Raw genomic sequence first — 16,895 nt, forward strand, 5'->3', positions numbered from 1 at the left:
CTGATCCTAATTGCCGTTGTACCTCTGGCTTACCGGGTCTGCGCTGGCTTCCCAGAAACTACCGGGGACACTATTAAATTGGTGTGGGTTTAGCATGCCCATAGGGCCACCTTGAAATTTACCCTCCCTGTGTACCTGCGGCCCATTAAAAGAATAAAACCCTGCTGGGGGGTGGCAGGGAACCTATGTGAGTGGGGGTGACATGGTTACATGTTGTGAGGGGGGGTTGTTTGGGAAAAATTGGGCTGAGATGGGGTGGGAGGAAGAATAATGGGGCCCTTGGGACTGGCGTGGGGCAGGGGGCCAGAGAAGAACGCTTACGGTATGGGACCGACTTACCCGGCCTAATGGAATCCCGAAGATGCTTGGAGACCACGGTCTTCCGCCTTGGACTTGCTCCAGCAGTAGCCACCAGCTCCATTCCAGCGACAACCTCGCCAAACGACTTCTTTTGGGACGGTTCCATTTCTAACAAGGGAGGGTTGTGTGGTTCTTTTACTTCTCCTGGTAAGTACACTTTGCTTCTCCTGGTAAGTACTGCCCTACCTCCCCCTGCTTTCTGGACTTATAAACCCTTATCCTGCTCCCCTAACCTCATTACCTATGCCTCCTATAGTTCTTTCCACTATCACTCCCCTTTCTACACTTATCTCACAGTGAACAATGAGTTCACCCTCCCCCTCCAGCCATGCTGGTGCCATTGGCCATGCGGCCAGCACCATTTTATATCCCTTGCTTCCTCTAACCAAACTCATCGGGGACGCCCTGGCCCACCTTATGCTTCCTCGGGCCTAGTCGTCCCTCGTCCTAAATTTTCTCAGTCATCTTAGAAATCATACACCTGAAACTGAATGGTAATGAATTTGGATTGATCTCATTTAGCACATTTGTCATGTGACTGGTAGCCCATGAAGGTACTGACATATCTCAAGGCACATAGGGCTAATGTCACACCCTGGCAAAGACGGATCAGTTGACGACACATTCCGAACAAGTTATTAAGACCCCCAGATGGCATCTTCAGGCAGTAGAGTCCACAAGCCAGTGGAAGCCATACGATATGTATGTAAGGGATTTCCATTTTGCATTGCTTTTTTATTGATATTTTGTTCTTCTGAGTCATTATGTGCTGGTCATTTAGGAGTTTCTACATAACTTGATGGTTCGACATTGCGAGCGGCATCAGGATTAATGTATAATATGATAAAAGTGTCCAAACAAAGGTGGAGAAAAGAAGACCGTAGCTGCAAGGCTGTTTGTTTCCTTTGGGGCTTTTTCAATGACTGTCTATGGCAAGCAGTACTTAATAAATATGCAAGAAATTGAGGATTCAGAAGTAAAACATTAGAGGGTTCATGTAGCTTTGGTGCCTGGCTGTAAAATAAATTTAGAAAGGGAACAGTCAGAAGTTACAAAAATTCTTAAGCGAAATAATCAAATGATTCTCGTCAGTTTCCTCTCCCAGAACACGGATGGCTTTGTGCAGCAATTTAATCAGTTACATGGCTAGGACAGCTTGCAAACAAGATCTTGAAGGGTTTTCGGCTTCTTTAAACTTATATCATTATTCCCGTTTCTAAACTGTCTTCTACGATGATTTAAAAAAAAATATTTTCAAAAATAAACAAGAGAAACTATTTTCTATTTGTTGCCTTTTGATGCAAAGATATTACAAATAGTATTTATCTGCTAATCCAAATGAAGTACAGAAATATATTCAGAATTATTTGGGTGTATTAACCCCTTCCCGCCGCAGCCCTTTTTCAAATTTTCATTTTTTCCTCCCCACCTTCCAAAAGCCATAACGTCTTTATTTTTCCGTCAAAATAGTACTATGAGGGCTTGATTTTTGCGGGACGAGTTGTAGTTTTTCGTAGCACCATTTATTTTGGCATACAATGTACTAGGAAACGTGGGAAAAAATATTTGTGGGGTAGAAAATGAAAAAAACATTGATTTCTCCATGGTTTTTTTGCGCTATTTTTTACGGAATTCACTGTGCAATTAAAACAACATGTTAACTTTATTCTGTGGGTCAATACGATTACGGCGATACCAAATATATATATATTTTTTCTATATTTTACTACTTTTACAAGTAAAAACCTAAGTGTAAAAAAGAAAATTTATTTAGTGTCGCCAAATTCCGAGAGACCTAAGTTTTTAATTTTTTTGTCAATTAAGTGGTATGAGGGCTTATTTTTTGCGGGATAAGCTGTAGTTTTTAATAATACCATTTTGGTGTAAATGTGACGGTTTGATCACTTTTTATTTCATTTGTTGTGGGAGATTAGGTGACCAAAAAATAGAGATTCTGGTGTTTACAATTTTTTTTTTTTTACGGCGTTCACCGTGCGGGTTAAATAATGATATATTGTAATAGTTCAGACTTTTACGGACGCGGCGATACCAATTATGTTTATTTATTTATTTTTTTACTATGCTCTAGGGGGAAAAAATTTTTTTTTTTAACTTTTAATATATATATTTTTTTTATTACAGTATATCATGAATCTGACAGGCATTCGGAGGCAAGGCTTACTAGGTGCACAAAGATGGCGGACCTGGGGGACTTCATTAGGCCCCCAGGGCAGCCATAGCAACCATTGCCCCCCGTGATTGCATTGCGGGGGGCGCGATGAGCTGTTAGAGGGGGTCGCCCCCTCTTTCTAACGATTTAAATGCTGCGGTCGCTATTGACCACGGCATTTAACGAGTTAAACTAGCAGGATAGCACTCGAGCGTGATGCCGCTCGTTACTCTGAATAGTCGGCTGTAACAAACAGCCGACACCGGCATCGTATGGAGCGGGTTCACTCTGTGAACACGCTCCATACTGCCCCTACCCGACTTTGGCGTATGGATACATCAAATGTTGGGAAGGGGTTAAATGGGTTTTCTGGCATGGGTGATGTTTCGTCCTAAGTAATGGGTCGTCCGTCAAGTCACGTGACCTAGTAGCTCTATTAGTGCTGGAGCCATTGAGTAATGACAAGACTAGGTCACGTTTACAAACAGGGTTTTGCTGGTTGCGTCCCTGGAAAAAAATCTTAAAGGGTAACTAAACTTTTAAAAACCCTTTGACGTGTCATAGTGACATCTCAGAAGCTGATTGGTGTGAAGCCGATCGCTAATACAATGTGTGTGTAAACATACGGAATTGTCATGCATATTTTGATACGCATTTCCGTAGAACATCCACAGCTGAATACAGAATGCTGCGGATAGGAGAATATACAGCGTGCTCTCACAACCCCGCAGATCGTCTATGCAGCAGTTTGCAGTGTACTGTACATTGCTGTGGATTTCTAGAATCTGCAACAAATATGTCATGTGAACGTGGCTTATCAAAGGATTAAAGTATTTTGCCTGAATACGGGTACAATAAAAAAAAATTATCCTTATTTAGGCTAGGGCTTATGTGGGGAATGGAGTCACAATGTCAGGCATTCTTAGGCCCCCTGCACACGCTGCAGATTTTATGTTTGCTGCAGAAACAATCCTATTCAGATGAATGAAACGGATTTTCAGTTGCAGAAATTTCTGCACCAAAATCTGCAGTATGTGCACGGGGTCTGATAGGGAAATGAGGCTCATTGGCATGGAGGCACTGAGGCTGACCATGTAATGGAGGCACTGTGGCTGGTATAGTTATGGACACTACTGGTTGGCTGCCCTGACACATGCGCTGTTTATGTAAGCTGCCATGATTGGTGGTAGTGATATTTTGTACACGCCTCTTTTTTTATTAAAATATGTACATGAACTAATTAAAATTTCTCATTACTTGAAAAAAGCTTTTGTATAAGTCAAAACGTGGTCTATTAAAGAGGAAAAAAAAGATGACGTTTTGCTGATGTCAGCCTCTATGTTATTATTGTATGGCACTGTAATGGAGGTACTTTGGTTAGCACTGTAATGGGGGCCCTGTGGCTGCCATGCACTGTAATGAGAACACTGTGGCTGCCATGATTATTGAGGCACTGTGGCTTGCTGTGCTATGGGGCACCAAAAAACAGATATGTGAACAGCTTTGCATGCTTCATGTTGGCGGGTATGGAGTTGATAGGTAATGGACTATATGGTAATAGGAGCGCACCTGTGGTCATATACAATGTATATATAGCACCAACTCTATATACAGTCCCTAGTAAGGAAATGCAGATTTACAGAAATACTAATTTTCACAAAGGGAATGTAACTTTCTTGACTGCAGAAGCCAAGTAACCGGACACCCTTTTTCCGGGTGTTCAGGATAATGCTTCCTTCTTGGTGGTCATCGTCCATAATGTACAGTGTTTGGGAAGCTGCTATTGATCGCATATATACACTAACTTTACTTTTTATTCATTCACTTGTAGAAGTCCACGTTAAATTTGCACTTCAGGGTCCTGCACGTTGTATGATTTTTGCATTCCTCTCGACATTTTAGACGTCCTGAGGGGGTCTGAAATTTTCATGTGTAAAATGCCTGCATTTCCATGCAATACCACACTGCCGCACGCCCTTCAGCAGTCCTTCAATTAAAGGAAAAAAGTTAGAGGTCCAGCACACGATACGATGTGAAAAAATACAAAACTGTTTATTTAAGTCAAAATTAAAACAAGAAATTAAAAAATCCCGGGAGAGAACGCCTACGCGTTTCGAACTTTTCAGTTCTTAATCATAGCTACTCTCTGATGTATAGAGTCTGTTTTTATGGATCAGATATTGGGAAAAACAAGGACGTGGGAGTGCTTAGAATTAACCCCTTCAAGTTGATTGGCTATTGGGTACACAGTTTCTTTGTACATTTTTAGCAGCATACTAAACAGAATCACAGAAAAGGAGACAAAGTATAATGCAAACAATTGAATAAACAGTATAAAAGTGAAGCATTATATTGTATTTGATGCGTATGTACTCGCCTCTTTAGATTAACCTCTTAACGCCGAAGGACGGATATATCCGTCCTCTGCAGCTGCTAATTCGCGCATCTAATGAACTTCCCTTTCCATATTCTTCCAATCCACATAGATACCTTAAACGTGGTTTCAAAAAAAGTTTAATGATATTTCCCATATAATAATGAGTTTGTGTACCATAAAGGGTTAATTGCTTGATTTGGCAGCACATTCACCCTTTGCCTCACTATCCAAGCACCTGATTTATAAATGGACTAATTTGTGAAAAGACACAACTTTCCAAGAGACAGATAAATAGATTGTATTTTTTGTATTTTTTAACCCCTTAATGACCAGGCCATTTTGCACGTTAATGACCAAGGATTATTTCTTGTTTTTTCACGGTCGCATTCCAAGAGTCGTAACTTTTTTTTATTCCGTCGACATCGCCGTATAAGGGCTTGTTTTTTGCGGGACGAGTTGTATTTTGTAATTGTACCATTTTTAGATGCTTATAACATATTGATAAGCCGCTATTCCAACATTGATTTTCATGTTATAAATTTACGCCGTTTACTATGCAGCGTAAATAACATGTTCACTTTATTCTATGGGTCGGCACGATTACGGGGATACCAAATATGTATAGGTTTTATATGTTTCCTACGTTTGCACAATAAAAAACCTTTTAGAAAAAAATTACTTGTTTTTGCATCGCCGCATTCCAAGAGCCGTCATTTTTTTATTTTTCAGTCAATGTGGCCGTACGTGGGCTTGATTTTTGCGGGACAATGTGTCGTTTTCATTAGTACTATTTTGGGGTACATAGGACTTATAGATTAACTTTTATTTAATTTTTTATGGGGGGAATGGGAGAAAATAGAGAATTTTGCCGTTGTTTTTTGCGGTTTTTTTGGACGCCGTTCATCCGGGGATACCATATATGTGCATGTGTTATTTGTTTTGACACTTTTACTAAATAAAAAACTAAAAAAAAGTTTTATTTGATTTTCACTGTAATTATTTTTTTTTTACTTCTTAAACTTTATTTAACTGATTTACATTTTTTTTTTAGTCCCACCAGGGGACTTCACTATGCAATCGGCTGATCGCATATATAATGCTTTGGTATACTTAGTATAACAAAGCATTATTGCCTGTTAGTGTAAAACTGACAGGCAATCTATTAGGTCATGCAGATGCTGAAGGCAGACCTGGGGGTCTTTGTTAGGCCCCCGGCTGCCATGGAAACCCGCAATTTCTTTGCGGGGGCGCCGATGGGGTGACAGAGGGAGCTCTCTCCCTCTGTCAAACACATTAGATGCCGCTTTTACTATTGACAGCGGCATTTAATGGGTTAAACTGCCGGAATCGGAGCGCACTTCGATTCCGGCAGTTGCAGCAGGAGCCAGGCTGTGTATAACAGCTGTGCTCCTGCCGCTGATCGCGTGGGTACACTGGCAGTACCCGCGCCATCACAGGACGGATATATCCGTCCTCCTGCGCGAATTAGCAGCTGCAGAGGACGGATATATCCGTCCTTCGGCGTTAAGAGGTTAATCTAAAGAGGCGAGTACATACGCATCTAATACAATATAATGCTTCACTTTTATACTGTTTATTCAATTGCCTTTTCTGTGATTCTGTTTAGTATGCTGCTAAAAATGTACAAAGAAACTGTGTACCCAATAGCCAATCAACTTGAAGGGGTTAATTCTAAGCACTCCCACGTCCTTGTTTTTCCCAATATCTGATCCATAAAAACAGACTCTATACATCAGAGAGTAGCTATGATTAAGAACTGAAAAGTTCGAAACGCGTAGGCGTTCTCTCCCGGGATTTTTTAATTTCTTGTTTTAATTTTGACTTAAATAAACAGTTTTGTATTTTTTCACATCGTATCGTGTGCTGGACCTCTAACTTTTTTCCTTTAATTGAAGGACTGCTGAAGGGCGTGCGGCAGTGTGGTATTGCATGGAAATGCAGGCATTTTACACATGAAAATTTCAGACCCCCTCAGGACGTCTAAAATGTCGAGAGGAATGCAAAAATCATACAACGTGCAGGACCCTGAAGTGCAAATTTAACGTGGACTTCTACAAGTGAATGAATAAAAAGTAAAGTTAGTGTATATATGCGATCAATAGCAGCTTCCCAAACACTGTACATTATGGACGATGACCACCAAGAAGGAAGCATTATCCTGAACACCCGGAAAAAGGGTGTCCGGTTACTTGGCTTCTGCAGTCAAGAAAGTTACATTCCCTTTGTGAAAATTAGTATTTCTGTAAATCTGCATTTCCTTACTAGGGACTGTATATAGAGTTGGTGCTATATATACATTGTATATGACCACAGGTGCGCTCCTATTACCATATAGTCCATTACCTATCAACTCCATACCCGCCAACATGAAGCATGCAAAGCTGTTCACATATCTGTTTTTTGGTGCCCCATAGCACAGCAAGCCACAGTGCCTCAATAATCATGGCAGCCACAGTGTTCTCATTACAGTGCATGGCAGCCACAGGGCCCCCATTACAGTGCTAACCAAAGTACCTCCATTACAGTGCCATACAATAATAACATAGAGGCTGACATCAGCAAAACGTCATCTTTTTTTTCAACTTTAATAGACCACGTTTTGACTTATACAAAAGCTTTTTTCAAGTAATGAGAAATTTTAATTAGTTCATGTACATATTTTAATAAAAAAAGAGGCGTGTACAAAATATCACTACCACCAATCATGGCAGCTTACATAAACAGCGCATGTGTCAGGGCAGCCAACCAGTAGTGTCCATAACTATACCAGCCACAGTGCCTCCATTACATGGTCAGCCTCAGTGCCTCCATGCCAATGAGCCTCATTTCCCTATCAGACCCCGTGCACATACTGCAGATTTTGGTGCAGAAATTTCTGCAACTGAAAATCTGTTTCATTCATCTGAATAGGATTGTTTCTGCAGCAAACATAAAATCTGCAGCGTGTGAAGGGGGCCTAAGAATGCCTGACATTGTGACTCCATTCCCCACATAAGCCCTAGCCTAAATAAGGATAATTTTTTTGTATTGTACCCGTATTCAGGCAAAACACTTTAATCCTTTGATAAGCCACGTTCACATGACATATTTGTTGCAGATTCTAGAAATCCACAGCAATGTACAGTACACTGCAAACTGCTGCATAGACGATCTGCGGGGGGGAAATTGTTTTTTTTTTTTTACTTTTAATATATATATATTTTTTATTGCAGTATATCATGAATCTGACAGGCATTCGGAGGTAAGGCTTACTAGGTGCACAAAGATGGCGGACCTGGGGGACTTCATTAGGCCCCCAGGCAGCCATAGCAACCATTGCCCCCCATGATTGCATTGCGGGGGGCGCGATGAGCTGTTAGAGGGGCTTTTCTGTTTCCAAACATCCAAACGGAGTGTCTTTTTAGATGAGCGAACCCGGACAACCGAACCGAACTTCACCGGGTTCGGCCGAACTCGTTTTGGCCGAACCCGGCAAAAAAATTTCCGGTACGCGACGTCAGGAGATAGTCACTGTCCAGGGTGCTGAAAGAGTTAAACTGTTTCAGCACCATGGACAGTGACTTCCGATCCCAATATACATGAACCTGTAAAAAAAAAGTTCTGACTTACCGATAACTCCCGGCTTCTTCCTCCAGTCTGACCTCCCGGGATGACAATTCAGTCCAAGTGACAGCTCCAGCCAATCACAGGCCAAGCACAGGCTGCAGCGGTCACATGGACTGCCGCGTCATCCAGGTTTGCGCGTGCAAAAACGCAATGTTCGTCTGAATCTGCCCTTAGTCTGTTCTATCATTTAAACCTTTGGAGAATCTTGTTTCTTGTTTCCAGTTTAAAGAGGCTCTGTCACCACATTATAAGTGCCCTATCTTGTACATGATGTGATCAGCGCTGTAATGTAGATTACAGCAGTGTTTTTTATTTAGAAAAACTATCATTTTTGACGGAGTTACAACCTATTTTAGCTTTATGCTAATGACATTCTCAATGGACAACTGGGCGTGTTTTACTATATGGCCAAGTGGGCGTTGTGGAGAGGAGTAGGGATGTCACGATACCAGAATTTGGACTTCGATACCGATACTTCGTTTAGTATTGCGATTTCGATACCAATTCGATACTTTGCCAACAGTAATAAAAAAAAAAAAGTTCTTCCATTTTCTGATGTGAGGCGCGTGGTGTGATGATGAATTTAACCTCCATGTGCCTCACATTAATAGTAATTAACCCCATCATGTTTCTCAGTCATAATGGGTTAATGTGTAAGGTACATGATGGGTTTAATTACTATTAGGCCTCGTTTACACGAGCATGATATACGTCCGTGCGACGCGCGTGCTTTTCACACGTGTTGTACGGACCTATGTAAGTCTATGGGGCCGTGCAGACAGTCTGTGAGTTTTGCTCAGCGTGAGTCTGCTGAAAAAAACTCACGACCTGTTCTATATTTGTGCGCTGTTCGCACATCACGCACACATTGAATTCAATGGGTGCGTGAAAATCACGCAGGTCACACGGAAGCACTTCCATGCGAACAGCGTGATTCGCGCAACAGCTGTCAAACTCTGAATGTAAACAGAAAAGCACCACGTGCTTTTCTGTTTACAAACATCCAAACGGAGTGTCATAATGATGGCGGCTGCGCGAAAATCATGCAGCCGTGCATCATATGGTGATGACATACGGAGCTGTTAAGTGCCTTTTGCGCACGCAAAATGCCACGTTTTTTGCGTGCGCAAAACGCACACACTCGTGTAAACCAGGCCTTAATGTGAGGCACATGGAGGTTAAATTCATCATCGCACCTCGTGCCCCACAATAAGTGATAGAAAACAGTTTTTATTTTATTTTTTTACAGCGTACACATCATAAATGATGCAAAAAAATAGTTGTGCAGGTTATTACGGCCGCGCCAATACTGAATGTGTGTATATTTTTTTGTATTGAGAATTATTTTAATGTTTATTGTAAAAAAAGATGTATGTGTATTTTTTTATTTAACATTACTTTATGTTTTTACTTTATTTTTTAAACTTTAATGTACTGGCATATATCAGATATATGCCAGTACATTAGCCTGTGTACGGATAGTATACAGGCAGTTGTTAGGACATACCTAAGTATGCCCTAACAGGAAATATGGTAGGACAGCCCTGGGGTCCTTCAAGTCTGCCCATATATGGTATGTCCCTCATTCCTGTGACGCGATCCAAGGGGCATCCCCCCCATCTCATTTTCCCCTGAATGCTGCAGTCCGCTGTGATCCCAGCATTCACGGGTATAGCGGTGGAGAGGTTTCTCTGATCTTCGCCAGCGGGGCTGCGGCTGTGTAATACAGCCATTGCCCCGCTCCTGACAGGAAGTGCGTGCGCGGTCAGCATGAGGAGATGCGGCCGGCGCTGCACTAATGAGCGGCGGTTCAGGCACTGAAGACAGAACAGGGGGGGTGTTTTGTAGTGCGCCCGCCATGATCGGTCTTCAGTGCCGCCGCTCATTAGTGCAGCGCTGGCCGCATCACATCATCCTGACCCTGCTCACTTGTTATCAGGACTCAGGAGCGGGGCAATGATTGTATCACACAGCCGCAGCCCCGCTCTCATACATTCATGTGTTACTATACTGAGCTGTGCAGGCGCACAGCTAAGTATCGAAATACATGAAATAACGGGTGTTGCACTATGTGTCTTCCTTTTTCCATCTATTAGAGACATAAGATCCTTTTCCTACCAGGAGTTCTTTGAATGTGGAGGGAGACGATAAGGAGCTTGGTGGAACTACAAGGATAAGAATTACCATCCACACCCTCATTGGATTGCGGACTGTCCACTGCATTTTTCTGGGAGAGAGCCCATACTGAATGATATCGGACTGTTACCAGTGCCGTCTGAGCGGTAAACTTCACTGTACTTTATATATGTTATTTAGGGTATATGTTGGATCATACCCAATTTAGTTTTGCCTGCTCCGGTCTGAGAGAGATTTTGTGGGTATTTGAGCCAAGAGAAACCACCATTATACATGAAATAACGATATCGAAATGTTTTGGGGTGCAGAGTATCAAAACAGTATCGAAGTTTTGATGCATCGTGCATCCCTACAGAGGAGTGTATGACGCTGACCAATCAGTGACCAACCAGCGTCATACACTTCTCTCCATTCATGTACTCAGCACATAGCGATATAGCTCTGCTATAGTGGCGTCGCTACAATAGTAGCAGCCGCAGCAGCAGCAGCTGCTAGCGGCGCCATCGAAGGTGTCGCCGGGCCAGGGCGCTTTTAAAACAAGCAGGGGAAGGGAGCCAGCGCAGTGCTTCCTTCCACCTGCTGTACACCCCAACCCTGCCACACAGTGCATAAACCAGCGTAGCCATTCGTCCGAATGGCATCAACTCCTCCTCCTCACATGCACTCTACGCTGTGAGGTGGGAGCGAGCGACGGAATACACGGCCATCACTCGGGACAAATTCCGGTGATGGCCGTGTATTACCCGGCCCCATAGACTTCTATGGGAGCCGTAAACGGCTGAAAATAGGACATGTCCCATTTTTTGACGGCCAGGTTTCCCGGGCCGTCAAAAAATCGGTCGTGTGAATAGCCCCATTAGGGGTCTATTGTTCCTACAGCAGCCGGGTGACGGCCGTTTTATGAACGGCCGTCACCCGGCCGGGAAACCCGGTCGTGTGAATAAGGGCTTAATCGACAGAAAAATAGAAAAGTTATGGCTCTCAGAATTTGGTGACACAAAATAAATTTTATTTTTTACACTTAGGTTTTTACTTGTAAAAGTAGTAAAATATAGAAAAACTATATATATTTGGTATCGCCGTAATCGCATTGACCCAGAGAATAAAGTTAACATGTTGTTTTAATTTCACAGTGAATTCCATTAAAAACGGCCCGCAAAAAACCATGGAGGAATCGCTGTTTTTTTCATTTTCTACCCCACAAATAATTTTTTTACCGTTTCCTACTACATTATATGGCATAATAAATCGCGCTACGAAAAACTACAACTCGTCCCGCAAAAATCAAGCCCTCATAGGACTATATCGACGGAAAAATAAAGACATTAGGGCTTCTGGAATGTGGGCAGGAAAAAACGAAAATGAAAATCTGAAAAAGGGCTGCGGCAGGAAGGGGTTAAAGGCTATGTAAACCTTCAAACACTTTTTTTTTTTTAAATCAAACAATGTATCATGGTAATTTAACCAACTTTTCAATGTTTTTTATTAAAAAATGTTTTAACTTTTTAATATACAGCTTCTATGTATACCGGATACTGGAAGCTGTATGTTGTGCTCAAACCCGGATCTGTCAGGTCAGCGGGACTGACGACTTCGGAGACAGCGGGTCCTGCTTGTCTCTGACATGCAAGATCCACCTGTTATTGATCACATATAAGTTCTGTGATTGTTATTAGCTGTCTCTGACAAGCAGGACCAGCGTTCACCGAAGCCGTCTGTCCTGCTGACCTGACGGATTCAGATTTGACTGCAAGATACAGCTTCTATGTATCCAGGATACATAGAAGCTGTATCTCAAAAAGAAAAACAAAAACTTTTTAATAAATAACCAATTCTAAAGTTGTTCAAAATGAAATAAAACTTGCTTGAAAAAGGCTCTATGGTAGAGCTGAAACGTTGCACCTGACTGATAGATTAATAAAGCACCTACACGCTTTTGTTACATATCTATGGAGTGCTGCCTGATTTTTGGATCTAGAGATAGATAGATGGATGGCTGGATAGATAGATAGATAGATAGATAGATAGATAGATAGATAGATAGATAGATAGATAGATAGATAGATAGATAGATAGATAGATAGATAGATAGATAGATAGATAGATATGAGATAGATAGATAGATAGATAGATAGATAGATAGATAGATAGATAGATAGATAGATAGATAGATAGATAGATAGATAGATATGAGATAGATAGATAGATAGATAGATAGATAGATAGATAGATAGATAGATAGATAGATAGATAGATAGATAGATAGATGATATATGATAGGTAGATAGATAGATAGATAGATAGATAGATAGATAGATAGATAGATAGATAGATAGATAGATAGATAGATAGATATGAGATAGATAGATAGATAGATAGATAGATAGATAGATAGATAGATAGATAGATAGATAGATAGATAGATAGATAGATAGATAGATAGATAGGTAGATAGATAGATAGATAGGTAGATAGATAGATAGATAGATAGATAGATAGATAGATGATATATGATAGGTAGATAGATAGATAGATAGATAGATAGATAGATAGATAGATAGATAGATAGATAGATAGATAGATAGATAGATATGAGATAGATAGATAGATAGATAGATAGATAGATAGATAGATAGATAGATAGATAGATAGATAGATAGATAGATGATATATGATATTAGATAGATAGATAGATAGATAGATAGATAGATAGATAGATAGATAGATAGATAGATAGATAGATAGATAGATAGATAGATAGATAGATAGATAGATTATATAAGATAGATAGATAGATAGATAGATAGATAGATAGATAGATAGATAGATAGATAGATAGATAGATAGATATGAGATAGATAGATAGATAGATAGATAGATAGATAGATAGATAGATAGATAGATAGATAGATAGATAGATGATATATGATAGGTAGATAGATAGATAGATAGATAGATAGATAGATAGATAGATAGATAGATAGATAGATAGATAGATAGATAGAAAGATATGAGATAGATAGATAGATAGATAGATAGATAGATAGATAGATAGATAGATAGATAGATAGATAGATAGATAGATAGATAGATAGATGATATATGATAGATAGATAGATAGATAGATAGATAGATAGATAGATAGATAGATAGATAGATAGATAGATAGATAGATAGATAGATAGATATGAGATAGATAGATAGATAGATAGATAGATAGATAGATAGATAGATAGATAGATAGATAGATAGATAAATAGATAGATAGATAGATAGATAGATAGATGATATATGATAGGTAGATAGATAGATAGATAGATAGATAGATAGATAGATAGATAGATAGATAGATAGATAGATAGATAGATAGATAGATATGAGATAGATAGATAGATAGATAGATAGATAGATAGATAGATAGATAGATAGATAGATAGATAGATAGATAGATAGATAGATATAAGATAGATAAATAGATAGATAGATAGATAGATAGATAGATAGATAGATAGATAGATAGATAGATATGAGATAGATAGATAGATAGATAGATAGATAGATAGATAGATAGATAGATAGATAGATAGATAGATAGATAGATAGATAGATAGATAGATAGATGATATATGATAGATAGATAGATAGATAGATAGATAGATAGATAGATAGATAGATAGATAGATAGATAGATAGATAGATGCTGCGCGCCCTGTCCTCAACGTTACAGAAAATAATTCAGTTTTCTAAATCTTCAGATCACCTTCTTTCTAATTCCGATGTCTTCTCTGTCAGCCTCTGTACTAGTTTCAATAAAGTTGCAATTGTTTGACAGTTTTCCATCTTGCCGCGGGGGTTGCTGGAAGTTGTAGTCTTTGTCTCCCAGTCCTGCTCCTCCTCTCATGCCCGGCTCTGTGAGGCCGAACGGAGCAGCGGATTGGGTCGGTGACAGGGGCTGGAAAAGGCCGGGTACGAAAAGGCACACTAATCCGTGCGGCTCGTTATGAGGTGAGGAAGCAGCCGGGCAGCGGAGAAGTTTTCGCTGGGTGCCTTGTTGTGGGGTAGGCCGGGGAGGGGACACCGCAGGGGGGTGCAGGGAGAGGCCCGCTGAGAAGGCTTTGTGATGATCAGGAGGCCTGGGGAGAGAGTGGAGGAAGTAGTGAGAGTGGCGACGAGGCAGGCAAGTCTGGGGACGGATGATGGGGCTCCTGGACGCGATCAGCTCTCGTGTGTAGGTGGATATAACGGCGGCTGTATACTCTCCATAGACCTACATTGTCCATAATGACGTGTATACAAAGAACAGGGGGCTCTACCGTACTGTATGTGCCCAGCTGTCATAGGTGAGGGGGCACCTGGTGTGAGGGCAGTCACCCCGCTCTTGGGCTTGCGGCTCTTCTCTTTTAGTTGTCCGTTGTTCAGACCACTTGTTGCTATTATACTTCTGCGTCTTACACTTGTATTTCATTGTCAGACTTAAAGGGGTATTCCAGTTTCAGCAAATGACTCTTACTCTTTATATAAAAAAAAAAGTTATACCATTCTCAAATCTACTTTGTATATGGATTCTTCAAGATCTCTGCTTGTAGTCATTGACTGTAAATGCCAGTGAACTACCTGTGGTTGTGTACATGGATGGATGAGGAGCACGTGCAGATCTATGTAGTCCAAGATGAGCGGGTCACAGACCGGAATCGCTTTCCCAAAGAAAGCTGATGGTGGTTTTCCATGGAAAATCGCTCCTGTAGTTAGAAACATGTGGGATTTTTAGCTTTGTCCATAATACGGTTGTAGCGTTTTCCACAAATGATCTGAACTATAATTATAATGTTACTGAGCGATGGAGAAGATTTCCATCATTTGGATCCCAGCACCATGGACCTAACCATTATCGTTACCAATCAGAAAATCATTGGCTTTGTTACTGTCTGTTCAGTTTTAGTGGAATATTTCCCGCCATGAATTTTGTCGTTGTTCGCATGTGAATTTGACCCTTTGAACAGCCATTCCGAAAGAAATTTGCGACATCGGGTATGTTCACACGGGGCTGCGTAAAAGCACACATCGAATCTGTTGTTTTTGCCGCAGGGAATTCCGGCTGAAAAGCCGCACCAAATCGCGGTGCAGTTTTTCGACCGGAATGTCCGCTGCGGAAAACAATACCTAAGAAAATATTTATACTTGCGTAGCCATGGCAATGCATCCGATGTGACTGCTGCAGGCTGTGATTGGCTACAGCAGTCACATGGGATGAAACGTCACCCAGGAGGCCAGCCTGGACAACAACACAGAACTCTGGGTAAGTATAAGATTATTATTTTTTTTTCCAGAGTTAATTCAAAATCGCTGCTTTTCTGCCGCAAAAAAACGCAACGTGCTATTTGCTGCGGGTTTTACTTCCCTATTGAATTCAATGGGGAAAACTCGCAACAAAAATGCAGCGTATACGGAAATACAATTGACAGGGGATTAAAAAGACGCACCGCGGGTCAATTTCCTCATCATATACGCAGCGTGTGGATGAGATGTGTTCAAATCTTATCCACTTTGCTGTTACTGTGTTATGCCGTGAATTTTCCGCAACGGAATCCGTTGCGGAAAATAGGCAGTATTTACTCTACTTGTGAACTGACCCTTAAAGGGCATTGAAAATCTGCACTAATTGTTTTCAGCCGCATGCGAATCTGCTGTTGTAAAATCCCCACTCACTTGCATTGTTCTGTACTCGGATGCAAATTATCTGTGTGGAATCTAAAGGTTCGGTCTGAACTTGACCTTACCGATGATTGTTACGTCTGATTAAAGGGGTTTTCCGAGCTTTCTAAAAAAAAAACGCTCATACCTGCAGGTGGCGTCATTTAGTAAATAAAAACTCTAAGGGCGGATTCACACATGGCGGAATTGCACTTAAATTCCGCTGCGGACACTCCGCAGCGTTAATCCGCAGCGGAGCCGTTTCTACATTGACTTTCACTTTAATTTAGCAGTGTTCGTTTACACGATGCGTACAATTCCGCTGCGGAGCATAGGCTGCGGAGCGGAATTTGGTGTCCGCAGCATGCTCTGTCTGTTGCGGAGCAGTGGCGGACTGGTTGCGGACTCATGGCGGAATTTCTCCATTGACTTCAATGGAGATTCAAAGTTCCGCAATGAAGTCCGCAGCTGTCATGCACATGTCATGTGTGCTGCGGATGCGTCTTGCTTTTTTTACTTGACATTTCTTCATTC

At 41.1% G+C, this 16,895-nt stretch overlaps 1 protein-coding gene and 1 long non-coding RNA gene across 2 annotated transcripts in view; one reads left to right on the forward strand and one right to left on the reverse strand.

The window, feature by feature from the left end:
• The window catches only part of LOC142651585 (uncharacterized), a 26,174-nt gene continuing 9,279 nt past the window's right edge, over positions 1-16,895 (reverse strand). The window contains exons 2-3 of the long non-coding RNA XR_012847649.1: positions 14,431-14,803; positions 1-1,374 (exon numbers count right to left, since the gene is read on the reverse strand). This is a non-coding gene — a long non-coding RNA (uncharacterized LOC142651585). The remainder of the gene's footprint in view (positions 1,375-14,430; positions 14,804-16,895) is intronic.
• The window catches only part of SOCS6 (suppressor of cytokine signaling 6), a 21,160-nt gene continuing 18,797 nt past the window's right edge, over positions 14,533-16,895 (forward strand). The window contains exon 1 of the mRNA XM_075826474.1: positions 14,533-14,675. The gene's annotated coding sequence lies outside the window, so the exon portion shown is untranslated. The remainder of the gene's footprint in view (positions 14,676-16,895) is intronic.

Source organism: Rhinoderma darwinii, chromosome 5 (genome assembly GCF_050947455.1).
Source record: "Rhinoderma darwinii isolate aRhiDar2 chromosome 5, aRhiDar2.hap1, whole genome shotgun sequence".
Taxonomy (NCBI): Eukaryota; Metazoa; Chordata; class Amphibia; order Anura; family Rhinodermatidae; genus Rhinoderma; species Rhinoderma darwinii.